We start from the raw sequence: 15210 nt of genomic DNA, 5'->3' as shown, positions 1-15210 counted from the left end.
ACTAACATTTCATGGGGAGAGAGCAATTTGGGGGAAAAAAAAGGTCTAAAATGGTTTCCTAAGAGGGGCAATAATGAAAAATGTGTTGAGAAACACTTGTTCTAAAGTATAGCAAAATCACCTGTGGAGCTCGGTAAACTGCATGTGGCCAAGCCCCCAGAGATTCTGCTTCAGGAGTTTGGGTTGTGGCCCAGAATTCTACATATGGAATAACAACTAACATTTTCATGCTTACTATGTACAGAGTATTCTCCTGAATGCACCCACTCATTATCTTCACTTTACAGATGAAGAAACAGAGGCACACAGAACAATTTGCCCTGAGTCACTCAGCCAGTAAAAGACGGAAAAGATTTGATCTGAGGAGAGGTATTTGTGTTCACATACTTAACCCCTAATTATATAGCCTCACGTACCAGAACTTGTGCTGGAGGGTAGGAAATATGCCTGATAAGTCTCTTCTATCCTTTCCACAGGAGCAGAATGCTTCACACATAGAAGAGGTTAAAAAACACTTGCTGAATTAATGACCATGGTACAAATAAAGAACCAAAGAACTGCCAGTCAGACAACAGTAGGACTATGTGGCCGGCACCTTGTATCAAGATCATCAGTCAAGATCACAAAGGGGTTAGACTCCATTGGCTAAGACTTTGTTCTTAGTCTGAGAAGTGTAGGTAGGACTTGGGAAACAACCAGTATATTACAGTGGTTAACACAGGGTTAAGCCAACAAAATACCTCAAAATATGGAGTTCCCATTATGGCTCAGTGGGTTAGGAACTAGCATCCATGAGGATTCGGGTCTGATCCCTGGCCCCGTTAGGTGGGTTAAGGATCTGGTGTTGCCATGAGCTGTGGTGTAGGTCACAGACTCAGCTCAGAAATGGCGTCGCTGTGGCTGTGGTGTAGGCCAGCAGCTGTAGCTCCGATTCAACCCCTAGGCTGGGAACTTCCATATGCCGTGGGTGCAGCTCTAAAAAAAAAAAAAAAGAAAAAAGAAAAAGGAAAAGCATTTCTGGAAAGTAGCCTTTATTTTTACTTTGCTTAACAATCAACTGGGGAACCTAGAAAAAAATGCAGAATCTTGGACACTCCCATAAGCCCTCTATCCCCCCAGCACAACTTTCTCTACACACACACACACACACACACACACACACACACACCACACACACACACACACCCTCGGAGCTTCTAATTCAGTGGGACCAGGGTGGGGCCCAGGAATCTGCATTTGAAATGATCCCACCAGGTAATTAAGCTGCTGGCCGACCAAATACATTAGCCTAGTGTCTAGCTAACCAGAGACCTCTTTTGAGAGTAATTTGTGTTTCTAAATAGAAGAGAAAGATGCAAGCATCAAGGCCTTTCAGAGCATTTCCCAAGAGCTGCCTGGCCAGCGCCTCAGGTGACTGGTTTAGGGCAGATAGCAGCCTAACTGAAGGTTCATCATCAGGGCAGAGCAGTTTATGGTTCCCATCAGAAATGAAATCTGTGACTAAATTTTACTCTTTTGCAAAACAGAAGTATTCTCCCTCTTTTTTCTCTTTCATCTCCCCAGCTTTCCCCTCAGGATTCTGCAGAGAACCTTGTATTCCTAAAAGGAATACCAGGATTCACAGAGAAACTTGAACTCTTAACAAAGGTGCCAAAAAACACACTGATGTTTCAAGAACCCCATAACTTTGGAGTACACAGGGTAAAGATTTCTTGGTTTCAGAGGCTTGTTGTTGCACAGTGCCTAGGATAACTCCTTTATCTTATCTGCTATAACTCTATCTGTAATCTGGAAGCTAACTTCAGTCTGTGTTAAGAGAACAATGATATAAGCCTTTCTCTGTCTTTCGACCCTTGACCTTTATCTTCAAGAAACACAGGAGGGAGGCTTGTGGCTTCCTGATCCTTTTATATCCTTAGTCTCCCCAGTCAAGACTTTATTAGAAACTTAACTAAAGCCATCTAAACTCTATCTAGCACACAGTGGTAAGATTCTTTATTCAGGACAGAATGAATATAAATTGACAGGTTGGAATGGCAGTTTTTTAATGTTAACAAAGAAGCAAAAAACCATATTTTCCTAACATATTAAGCATCTTTTATAAAGAACATGATGCTATATTGTATTTATCAGCAATTAGAGTGTGATTTTTTTTTTCTTTTCTTATTACAGGGCTACTTAAAGCTTCTGGCAGTTAATTAAATGTATCAGTATTTAAATTTTTTTTTTTTTTTTTTTTTTGTCTTTTTGCCTTTGCTTGAGCCGCTCCCATGGCATATGGAGGTTCCCAGGCTAGGGGTCGAATCGGAGATGTAGCCACCGGCCTACGCCAGAGCCACAGTAATGCGGGATCCGAGTCACGTCTGTGACCCACACCACAGCTCACAGCAATGCCAGATCCTTAACCCACTGAGCCAGGCCAGGGATCGAACCCTCAACTTCATGGTTCCTAGTCGGATTCGTTAACTACTGAGCCACGACGGGAACTCCAAATTTTTAAAAGCTTCTTATGTAATAGGTGATTGGTCAGTGAAATGTAGAGTTTATGACCCTCTCTCCAGTGTTCCATCCACCTCCCATAAATAATGATACTACTTATTACTATTTCCCCCCCATATATCTCCAGTGCTTACAACAAAGTCTGACACAGACAGTATTTGCTGAATAAATCCCAAACCAGGCACTGTATTTGCTACTTTATTACAGTTAATCTCATTTGATCTGATTAATTAAATATTCTTCATTAAACTCCATGAAGCCAATTAGAATTATTACCAAAACCTCATTTTATAAACTAAAAAAACATGAGTCTGAAAAATACTGAGTGAATTTACAAGATTTCAAAGAACTGGAAAACTAGCACTAAACCTGGAAGTTGGTTAGGCCCAGGGATTTATAATTGTTTGGTCCAGGGGTCAGCAAATCATGGCCAGAGGCCAAATCTAGCCCACTGCCTGCTTTATTAAAACACAACTCACTGATTTACAACTCTGAAAGATGATCTGAAGGAATATTACAAACTCTAAATCCTTATATCCTAAACCTCGGTAAAGAATAAATATGCTGAAAATATTTGGCAATCTTGTTATGTTAAAAGCATTTTAATAGATAATTACATTTATATTTGTCAGATTAATCAGATCTTAAGACATTAAAATATATGGATATTTACCAATTTATTTTTTAACTCTCTGTCCTGATGTTCAAGGACTATTTGATTATAAGAAACAGACATGCTGGAGAAAGCTTAAGTGAAGAGCAAATCCAAGGAAACTGTAGAATCCCAGGGCAGGAAAAATCACTGAGTCTCACAGCTGGAATGGACTAAGAACTAGAAAACTCTCAGAGCCCATGGCTGCTTATTTCTCCAGCTCTCCCTCGTTCCAAAGCCACATGATCTCTCTTTCAGTGCTCCCTGCCTGCTTATCAAACATACACAGAATATAATGAATGCCCCTAAATGGTGGCATCAGTGGCCATGTGACCTTATACATCTAGATCCTGTGGCCATTAAGGGTCTCTGGGTCAATTTCCTTGCTCAGGCATCTTTGCCAGGGCACTACGTGATATAAAGGTCTATCTCGTCTCATGTTATGGAGGGTCAAATCTCCAAGAAGCCTGTATGAAGGAGAATAAATGACTGTCATCACTAACATGTCCTATTAAAATGATTCTGAGTGTGATGGGAGTAGGTGTCTATCCCTCAGACTGCACTGTAACACTGTAATGAACCACTATTACTCATAGGAGTATATCATGTCCTTTAGTTTTGCTTGTCTGGGTAAAAGGTAGAACACCATGCTCTAGTGTGATTTATAATAATGTAGTATGTTAAGGAGAAAAGGCTTTGTTATTTGCAGAAATGTTATATTTGAAACTAATGCAAACATACGATAAATGCAAACATATGATAAATGTAGTTCCTTAAAATATTTAACTCAGTGTATGTTCTTGAACAACTGATAATTAAAAGGAGTCATTGAGATGGTGATTTCGTTATTTTGATGTACTGTAAATGTCACTTTTCCTTTGGCTTCTTAATCTAAACTACATATTTGCTTCCCTTCTGTGTATTTCTTATAATATTTATGCTTAAGAAAATGGGAATACCAATAAGCGCTACAATTTTATAGGCCTATCAAACAGCAGAATGTCTAGTCTATTGGTAGGCTTTAATGATATTACCATGTCTCTGTCCCAGTACACCTTGTAGCAATTTTCCAACACATTCTAAGGATTACACTTGTGATGCAGCATTAATCCATTTGCAAACTCACATCTGAGGTCATAACGTTGACCTGCAAAATTAACAGTATACTCGTGCTGTTCATTCAGTAGCTAAGTATAACCTCCAATTATTTTATAATTGTTTTGATGAGTGTAGCTTCTTTTGTACATGAAAGTGATAATCCTTTCCCAAGTGAAATTACACTTGGGTTTTTCTCCCTTATGGAAAAAAGACTCACATTTGTAAGTTAATCCAGACTGGTGGTGTTTTTCCAGGCCAAAGTACAATGTCTTCCTCTGTAAAATTCTAATTTATTCTCTAAGTAAGATTGTGATTTTGGACTAGGGAATTATCATGTGTCTTTGCATCATGTAACATTTTCTGAGTGCCTACAATACTGGAAGCATTGTGCTAGAAATATGGAATACAGACATAAATAAACAGTCACTGTCCTCAATGAGCTTCTATTTGTTAGGGAGCAGCCACTAACACATCTAAACTTGAATATCTGCGACACATGTCATAACAGACTAAAGGGATAGACAAATGCCATGGGAGGACTGAAAAAGACCCTCTAAATTATTCTGGAAGTGAGTCAAGAAAAAATGCACATAATGTGATCTTTGAGTACGGCCTTGAATGAAGAAAGAAAAATTCAGTCAAAAGAAAACAACATGAATATGGTGACCTGAGGCAAAATAATTAAATTAGTAAAAGGAATGCATCTAGGAAGTGTGCAATACATTGGAGAAGGAGGTAAGAAGTAAGGCTGAATAAATAAGATGTGACCATGGTATAAAAAAACCTTTCATGCCACTGCATGGCATTCAAATGGATCATAAAGACAATGGAAAACCACTGAAAATTTTTAATTTAGGAATTAAAAAAAATTTGTGTTTAGAAAAATAATACATGTGGCACCATGGAAGACTGATCAAATTACAGTGAATTTTATGAATATTCATCTAGTATCAATCTAGTTTTCCTCACTCTGCAATAGCTATTAATCCATTTATTAATTTGATAACTACCCTGGGGCAAGAATCCCATTTTGAATTACCATGACCAAGTGTATGTTACTACCATTGATTAGCTAATGTTTAATTCCTTTCAACTTCAAGAAGCCCCAAAATTCTTAGATTTCCTTGGTACTAAATCTAAAAGCATGACTTTCAGTAGTAAGTTAAGCCTCATTACATTGTTTGCTTCTTGTCATTATTAATTATGTGATGAGGGGGTGTGTTTCATTATTCAAATTATTTTAAAACTTTCAAAAAGAGAAAACAACACAAATTACAAATATCAAAAATGAAAGAGGAAATACCGAAATAGATCTTACAGATATTAAGAAGATATACAGAAAAGTTAACAACTTTATGCCAACAATTCCAACTTATATAAATGAACAAATTCCTTGAGAGGTACAAATGACCAAAACTAACAAAAGAAGAAATATAAAATCTGAGTCATCCTATGTCCATATAACTAGAATCCTGTTATTTAGATGTATTCTCAAAGAAAACTCCAGGTCCAGATGGCTTCACTGGTGAATTCTACTGAATATTTTAAAAATAATAGCAAATTTACACAAACTCTTTAAGAAAATAAAGGAAGATGAGGGGATACTTACCAGCTCATTCTGATACCAAAATCAGAGAGAAACATTACAAGAAAAGTATAAACCAATATCCCTCAGATTCAAAAGTTCTCAACAAAATATTAGCAAGTTAAATCCAGCCATGAACAAAAAGGATATTACATCATGATGAAGCAGGATTTATCACAGAAATGTGAGTTTGGCTTCATATCAAATTGTTTTATTTTATTATTATTAGTTTGTCTTTTTGTCTTTTTAGGGCTGCACCACAGCACATGGAGGTTCTGAGGCTAGGGGTCCAATAAGAGCTGTAGCCGCCAGCCTACGCCACAGCCACAGCAATGTGGGATCCAAGCCACCTCTGCAACCTGCACCACAGCTCACAGCAACACCAGGTCCTTAACCCACTGAGCATGGCCAGAGATCGAACCGGCATCCTCATGGATGTTAACCACTGAGCTATGACGGGGGACTCCTCAAATTATTTTAAAAGTTTAAAACTTGAGATTTAGAACTAACAAAGCCTCCATAAACATACATGAGGTAAATAATCAATAGAGGGATGCTAATCCTCAAAACCGATGTCTTATTTTCTTTTAACTTAATGGACTGGGGCCCAGTCAGATGCCTGGTGAGGATTGCGTAACTGAAGCCTAAGAATCTGTACATAACACCACCCCCCTCCAATGATTGGTTTATGTATGGGTCCTGTCATAATAAAGTCTGAATTCAGTTTGTTAGTTGAGCAAAGAGAATTCTTCTCTTGCTCTGGAGTCTGAGTCATACATATGTTATCTCTAGAATTGCTGCAACTGTTTTGAGTGAAGCTGACATACTAAAAAGGCCAGTAAGAGAATCATAGGGAGAAAATATAGAGATGAAGCCCATCTCAAACTGTCACAAAGCCCTTTTACAGCTGAACTTTTTCATAGAAGTCAATCAATTCCAATCCTGGATAGATTATTTTTTAATAACTAAGTAACAAATAACCATAGAAGAAAAATCTGAAAACACAGACAATCCCACTCTATTTCCATTACTTTTATATTTACCATAGAAATTTGGCCATAATATTTAAATTAGGAAAATCTAGGAGTTCCCGTCATTGTGGAGCAGTGGTTAACGAATCCGACTATGAACCAAGAGGTTGCGGGTTCGATCCCTGGCCTTGCTCAGTAGGTTAAGGATCCAGTGTTGCCGTGACCTGTGGTGTAGGTCGCAGACAAGGCTTGGATCCCACGTTGCTGTGGCTCTGGTGTAGGCCGGCAGCTATAGCTCCAATTAGACCCCTAGCCTGGGAACCTCCATATGCTGCAGGAGCGGCTCAAGAAAAGGCAGAAAGACCAAAAAAAAAAAAAAAAAAGAAAGAAAGAAAGAAAGACAGAAAAATCTAAAATTAATCAATATCTGTATCATCCTCCATGAACAAAACAGGTCTCTAGAATACTTTAACTCTGATAATCCCTTAACTCTGATAATCCCTTATAATCTATAGCTGCATATTTTAGCTATATCTTTTTTTAAGCCCCTCAAAATTATTTTTTCACAATGTTTACTTAGATTTATCCATATATTTACATTTTGTTTTATCACCTCGTCTGGAATCACAGATCCATCAATTTGGAATCACATTCTTACATCTGAAGCACCTATTTAAGCAATTTCTTAGGTTAGGGATTGTTAATTGCAAACTCTCAGTTTTTGGTTGTCTAAAATGTCTTCATTTTGCCTTGGTTTTGAAAATACATTTTTGATAGGCATGCAATTCCAGGGCGAGAGTAATTTTCTCTTATCACATTAATATTATTCTACTTTCTTTTCCCTTTTATGGTTATTCTCAGTCTAATTATCTTTTCTTGGTAATCTACTTTTTTAAGTTTCCTTGCTATTGGGGTCCTACATTTATCTACAAGGTGTCTAGGTGATTTTTTTCCCCTTAATTTATCCTCTTTGGGAATTGATGCGCGTTTTGAATATTTAGATACATGGTTTTCATTAGTTTTGGAAAGTCTTTACCACTAATCTTCTAATATTCCCCCTGCCCCATTCTATCTCTCATCTCTTTCTGGAATTCCAATTCAATGTACGTGAAATCTTCTCACTCTATCATTTGTGTCTTAATGTCTCCTCATGTTTTCTGCCTCCTTATATCTCTGTACTATATTCTGCTGAATTTTCAGTACTATCTTCCAGTTCACTAATTCTGACTTCAGCAGTGTCTAATCTGCTTTTACATCAACCTATTGAATTATTTTCCAAGTATCACATTTTTCATTTCCAGAGGTTCGGTGTGATTCATTTTCAAACTAGCTTGGTCATTTTTAACCTTTTATGTCTTTAAGCATACTAAAAATAGTAATTGTGTTAATAATTCCAATAGTAAAGCTTTTGTGCATTATTGATTCTGCTGGTACTTGCTCATCATGGCTATGCTTCCCTGGGTATTTTGCAATTTTTGATGGTGATTCAGTAATTCTTGGAATTGATCTGTAGGCCTGGATTGAAGGCACCTTCCTCCTGAGAGAATTTGTGTTTACTTTTTCCAAACCCTAGGACAGTACTAATTTGGCATCATTTTATTTATTTATTTATTTGGTCTTTTTAGGGCCACACCTGAGGTGCGGAGTATGGAGGTTCTCAGGCTAGGAGTTGAATAGGAGCTATAGCCTTCAGCCTATGCCACAGCCACAGCAACATGGGATCCGAGCCATATCTGCAACCTACACCGCAGCTCATAGCAACACCAGATCCTTAACCCACTGAGGGATTGAACCCGAGTCCTCATGGTTGCTAGTCAGGTTCGTTAGCCGCTGAGCCATGACAGGAACTCATTGCATCACTTTAAACTTAATATTTACCTTGAAGTTTTTCAGACCATGTGGGGAGTGTAAATTCAGGGTGTAATCCCTAGGAGTTGACTGTGGTTACGAATTCTGAGGAAAGTATTTTCCTCCTTCAAACAGTATCAAAATTTAAACACTACAGTTTTTCTTTCACTTCCCTTACAAATGCGGGGTAGGGTCGGTTTATTTCACTACCACACTGATAAAGTGTACAGATTCACCAATTTTTTTTTTTTTTTTGGCTTTATTGGTTTGTTTTTCTTTTTTGGCTACCCTGTGGCATATGGAGTTCAACCTAAGCCACAGCTGTGGCAATGCAGGATTCTTAACCCACTACTGAGGGCTGGGGATTGAACTTTCGCCCCAGCACTCCTAAGACTGATCCTATTGCGTCACAGCAGGAACTCCCCACCAATGTTTTGTTAACTTTCGCACTGAGTATTTTGCATCCTAGTGAAATGTAAGAACTCCAAAATTAGACTCCCCAGTTTAAGAGGACCTTGGAATTAATCTTGCCTCTTGTACCCCTCAAGACCTGAAAAGTTCAATATCAAAAGATCTGACAATTGCTCCCAGAGTGAAAGACATTTCAATGTTCTATTTCATGCTTTCACTTAGTTTTGACATCTATTCCATATTTTCTTGCCATCTCACTGATGTATTTAGACACAAGTTCTTATCATGTATTTATTTATTTATTAATCTTTTTTGGCTGCACCTGTGGCATATGGAAGTTCCCAGGCCAGGGATCAAATCCAAGCCACAGCTGCAACCTATGCCATAGCTTTAGCAACACCAGATCTTTAACCCATTGTGCCAGACCAGGGATCAAATCCATGCCTCAGAGACAACACTGGATCCTTAACACTCTGTACCACAGTAGGAACTTCCAGTTTCTTATTTTTTTAAATCCAGAATATTAAGGGGGGGGGTTTGGTTTGTTTTATAGCAGGACTATCAATCTGGGTATCTAGTCTATCATGCTGTCAGATATGGAAGTCCTCTTTACATGTCTTCTCTCATGCTATTCCGTTAACTGGAAGACTCTCTTTCCATACCATGCCAGTTACAAATTTCAAACTCACTCTTCATTGCTTACTGTAGAAAAATGCAGCTGGGCCTTTTAAGTAGTTTTTATCTACCAATTGACATAATGCTAAACTTTGTCAATAGAAGGTGGTGGAGAGACATTGCAGGATGAAGAGATTTTCCTTCCAGTTCCCAGTCTGCTCCTTTGGCAAGCACGTGCAGTTTGTCCAGTACCAGGCTCCTGCAGCACTCACAATTTCCCCAGTGTCTGGCTCCTATATTGCGCATGGCTTACCAGGCACCCACCTCTTGCCGTGTAGATGACTTTAGCTTTGCCAACACCAGGCTCCTGGAGCTCAGGCAGCCTTTTCAATGCAGGGCAGTCAGCAGCAAGGAGCAGCTAGCAGCTTTCCTGAGCATTCACTTGGGCTGTTTCACAGCTGAGTGTCTTCCACAAGATATCTCCTTGGGAACAACTTCCTCCTGCAACTCAGAGACCATCACAGCAACCTCTCTGTCATTTCTGGATCCCAGATCTGGGGAAGAGGGGAGAAGGACCTCTTCCCTGGGTATATTGATAGGATTAGGTAGTGATTATTCTCATATCAGCTATATTCTTTAGAGTTTTCTTTATTTCTCACTAGCCAATTTCTCCTTAATCAGATTCCCTGTTTCTTTATGCAAAACTTTCCCTGTTCAGTTCACCGTATGATTTTTTTTCTCCAGATTCGATCCTGTATGATGAAAACATCGTCATCTAGTAATTTCCTCTCTCTTCCTCAAGATTCAGCTTAACCATCATCATCATTCTGGTTTATATATATTAGAATGAATCATACGAATTGCTATTTTTGAAGGTTAAAAGTAGTCGAGGAGTTCCCTTGTAGCACAATGGGGTAAGGATCTGGTGTTGCTACTATAGTGGCTCAAGTTGCTGCTGTGGCACAGGTTCAGTCCCTGGCCCAGGAACTTCCACATGCTGCAGGCATGGCCAAAAAAACAAAAACAAAAATAGTTGAATGCTGGCAATTTCAGTGGTTGAAACTAGTATTTTCTCTTGGTTCCCACTGCATACCTCTGCCAGCACATTTCCTACTAATTGAAAACATCATATTTTAATATAATGTCACCTGCTATAAGAAAACAAACTCTCAGAAACAATTTTTAATCTTTTATTCCTAATGCCTAAATGCCTAATCCAATTCACAGTAATTACTATATGCTAAAAAAAAATTGCTGTTCAAGTAACTGAATACTTGCAAATAATTTAATCTTCAATTTCTTCCTCTCCTAACTGGTATCATTAATACCTGCTCTACTTAATTCAAAAAGTCTAGGAGTTCCCGTCGTGGCGCAGTGGTTAACGAATCCGACTAGGAACCATGAGGTTGCGGGTTCGGTCCCTGCCCTTGCTCAGTGGGTTAACGATCCGGCGTTGCCGTGAGCTGTGGTGTAGGTTGCAGACGCGGCTCGGATCCTGTGTTGCTGTGGCTCTGGCGTAGGCCGGTGGCTACGGCTCCGATTCAACCCCTAGCCTGGGAACCTCCATATGCCGCGGGAGCGGCCCAAAAAATAGCAACAACAACAACAACAGAAAAAAAAGACAAAAGACAAAAAAAAAAAAAAAATGTCTTAAAACATACTAAATGAATATTTGTTTCTACTTCCTTAGTACAACTAAAAGTATATCATGCCACTAAATGTGTTATTTCATGTAGGGAAAAAAATGAAGAATTTGCTCTTTTAATAAGATATTATTTTTCAAATATTATAATTAATTATAGAATTATTTAAAGAACACAAAAACATAAAGAAAATAAAAATTATTCAAAATCTTACTAACTAGAGATAAAACTGTTAAAATTTTTATGAAGTTATTTCTAGTACATTTTCCATGACTATTTTAAAAACCAAAATTGAGAAAAAAAAACACACATAGTTTTACCCTGCTTTTTCCATTCAATGGATGTGAGAATATTGCTATATCATTAAATACTCTTTTAAAAACAAGTTTTTATTGGTTATTATTCCATCACATGAATAAACTATCAAATATTTATCAAGTTATCTGGATATTTATGATGTTTTAATTTTTTTGCAGTTAAAATAGTATTAAGATAAAGATAAACATTCTTACAGATATACATGTACATCTCTCATTGTTCCCTTAAAAGGTATTAGTGGGAGGAGAGGACAAGATTAAGATGGCGGAATAGAAGGACTGGAGCTCAACTTCTCTCCTAAAAACAACAAAATTCACAACTAAAGACTGAGCAATCTCCACCCAAATGGACCGGAAACCTTAAAAAAGATACCTTACTCCAGAAAGAAAAAGAGGAGGCAACATCAAGAGGTAGGAGGGGCGATTTCGAGATATAAGCAACGGCATACCCCCCCCCCCCGGGTGGGAAGCTCCACAGACTGAAAACTAACTGGTTCACAGAGACTCACCCACAGAAGTGAGAGTTCTGAGCCCCACATCAAACCTTCACGTGCGGGGATCTGGCACTGGGAGAAAGAGCCCCTGGAGCATCTGGCATTGAAGGCCAGTGGGGCTTGTGCACAGGAGCTCCACAGGACTGGGGGAAACGGAGACCCCATTCTTAGAAGGTGCACATGGACTTTCAAGTGCACCAGGTCCCAGGGCAGAGCGAGGTCTTCATAGGAATCTGGGTCAAACCTGACTGCAGTTCTTGGAGGATATCCTGGGAAAACAGGGGTGAATGTGGCTTGTTGTGAGGGAAGGACATTGAAGACAAAGCTCTCGGGACTATTCAGCAGTGTGCCTTTTTCTAGAGGTGGCCATTTTGGGAAAATCTGCCCCCCCACTTTGGGGTCAGGGAAGCCCCAGGGCAAACAACAATCCAGGTGGGATCACAGCCCCACTCATCAGTAAACAGGCTGCCTAAAGACCCCTCAGGCACACAGATGCCTCTAATCCCATCCAGAGACTAAGCCCCACCCACCAGAGGGATTAGAATCAGCTCCACCTACCAGTGGGCAGGCATCAGCCCCTCCCATCAGGAAGCCTACAGCAAGCCCCCATACTGACTTCAGCCACAAGGGGGGCAGACACCAGAAATAAGAGAGGCTACAACTCTAGTATCTGTAAAATGTTCACACCAAAAACCTATGAAAATGAAAAGACAGAGAACTATAACTCAGATGAGGGAGAAAGGAAAAACCCCAGAAAATCGGCTAAGTGAGGAGGAGATTCTTAGCCTCCAGGAAAAAGACTTTAGATTGTTGATGCTGAAGATGATGCAAGACATTGGAAATAAACTGGAGGCAAAGATGGATGGAAAACTTACAGGAAACTTACAGGAAACACTGAGCAAAGAGATACAAGATATAAAACTTAAACAAGAAGAGATGCAAAATACAATAACAGAAATAAAAATTCACTAGAAGTAGCAGGGTAAAACTATGTGTGTTTTTTTTTCTCAATTTTGGTTTTTAAAATAGTCATGGAAAATGTACTAGAAATAATTCAGCTAACAGCAGAATACAGGAGGCAGAAGAACAAATAAGCGAGGTGGAGGACAGATTAGTGGAAATTATGGATGTGGAACAGAAAAGAGAAAAAAGATTGAAAACAAATGAAGAACGTCTCAGAGAACTCTGGGACAATGTTAAACACACCAACATCCGTATTATAGAGGTGCCAGAAGGAGAAGAGAGAGAGAAGCGGACAGAAAAAATATTCCAAGAGACAATAGCCAAGAACTTCCCCAACATGGGAAAGGAACCACTCACTCAAATCCAGGAAGCACAATGAGTACCATATAAAATAAACCCAAGGAGGAATACCCTGAGACACATATTAATCAAACTAACCAAAATTAAAGACAAAGAGAAAATCTTAAAAGCAGCTAGGGAAAAGAAACAAATAACATACAAGGGAAATCCAATAAGGTTATCGACAGATTTTCCAGCAGAAACTCCAGAAGGCAGTGGCATGATATACTTAATATGATGAAAGGAAAAAACCTCCAACCAAGATTACTCTACCCAGCAAGGCTCTCATTCAGATTTGAAGGAGAAATCAAAAGCTTCACAGATAAGCAAAAGTTGAGAGAATTCAGCAACACTAAACCAGCCTTCCAACAAATACTAAAGGAACTTCTCTAGGCAGAAAGGAATAGACAGCAACAGGAAACAAAAATACCACAAATGACAAGGCTCACCAGTGAAGGTATATATACAGTAAAGATATGAAATCATCCACACACAATTATACCACCAAAATCAGAAATCATGAGAAGAGGTGAGTACAAATGCAGGACACTGGAGATGAACTTGCCATTAAGAGAACAACAACTTAAAACAATCTCATATACATATAGACTCATATCAAAACTTCAGAATAACTGCAAACCAAAAATCTACAATTGATACACAAACAAGGAATCTCTGAAGAAGAATTATATCTCATAGTAAATAAATGCATAATTCACCATGAAGGGGGTCATTTGACATCATTCTTGGAATGCTGAAGTCTTCTTAGATCTGATTCTGATTTCCTCTCCATCAAAGAATTTAAGATAATTATAATTAAATAATGCAACTGTACAATTAAATAATACAGTTCTACAATTGTATTATTAATAACCATTTCTCTCCATGGTACAATGTCTTGTTTATCACATCACCTAGAATGGTGTAATGCCTATATTGAAGAATCAATAAGCTGTAACAAATTGTGAGGACATATTTATATAGTTACAGTTTTTTAACCAATTTATGCATTTTATATTTTACTTATTTTCAGAGGGTATATTATTTTTGCTATTCTTACCAGTTAAGTTATTCTTTTTATTATGCTATATAAAATACTTAATGGTATATAAGGCTTTCTTCTTTATAAATTCTAGTTGCATAATATAACAATTTTAATATAATGCTAATTTTTAAAGAAAAATTGAAATGTAATAGATAATACTAAATAATAAGGATGAAAGCCATACAAAATGGGATAAAGTATAGAATAAGTTTCCTATTTGTCTCAAAAAAAAGAAAAGGTATTAGTGGGAGAACATTGGATCAAAGCTTACAAATATTTCTATGGTTTTTTGAAAATAATGTCAAACTTCCTTCTAAAAACTATGCACTAATTTGCATTCCAGCATGAGAACAGCATTTCAACACATATTCAGCCAACAAAATGTTTTTTTATAATTGCCAATTTAGTTGTTGAAAATACTATTTACTTGCACTCATATTTCTTTTATTTTTAGTGATGTGATGTTTTCATGCTTATTCTTTTTTATGTTATTTATTTATATGCACCCTGTTTTTCACAAAATGGAGATCAATATATTTTTACTTTTAATTTCTAAAAGTTCTTCATATACTATAGGTATTAACCAATTTTTCATATATTTTGAAGTTTTTTATTTTCATTTTAGTTATGATAGGTTTGTGAAATTCAAAATTTTTATAGTCAGTATCTTGATTATATAATCAAATGTAATCAATCTTTTTCTTAGTGTTTCTTGCATTTATTTATCTTA

Source organism: Sus scrofa, chromosome 13, assembly GCF_000003025.6.
Source record: "Sus scrofa isolate TJ Tabasco breed Duroc chromosome 13, Sscrofa11.1, whole genome shotgun sequence".
In the NCBI taxonomy this organism is placed as follows: Eukaryota; Metazoa; Chordata; class Mammalia; order Artiodactyla; family Suidae; genus Sus; species Sus scrofa.
The sequence above is the reverse complement of the archived record's forward strand: the minus strand, read 5'-3'. Positions refer to the sequence as shown.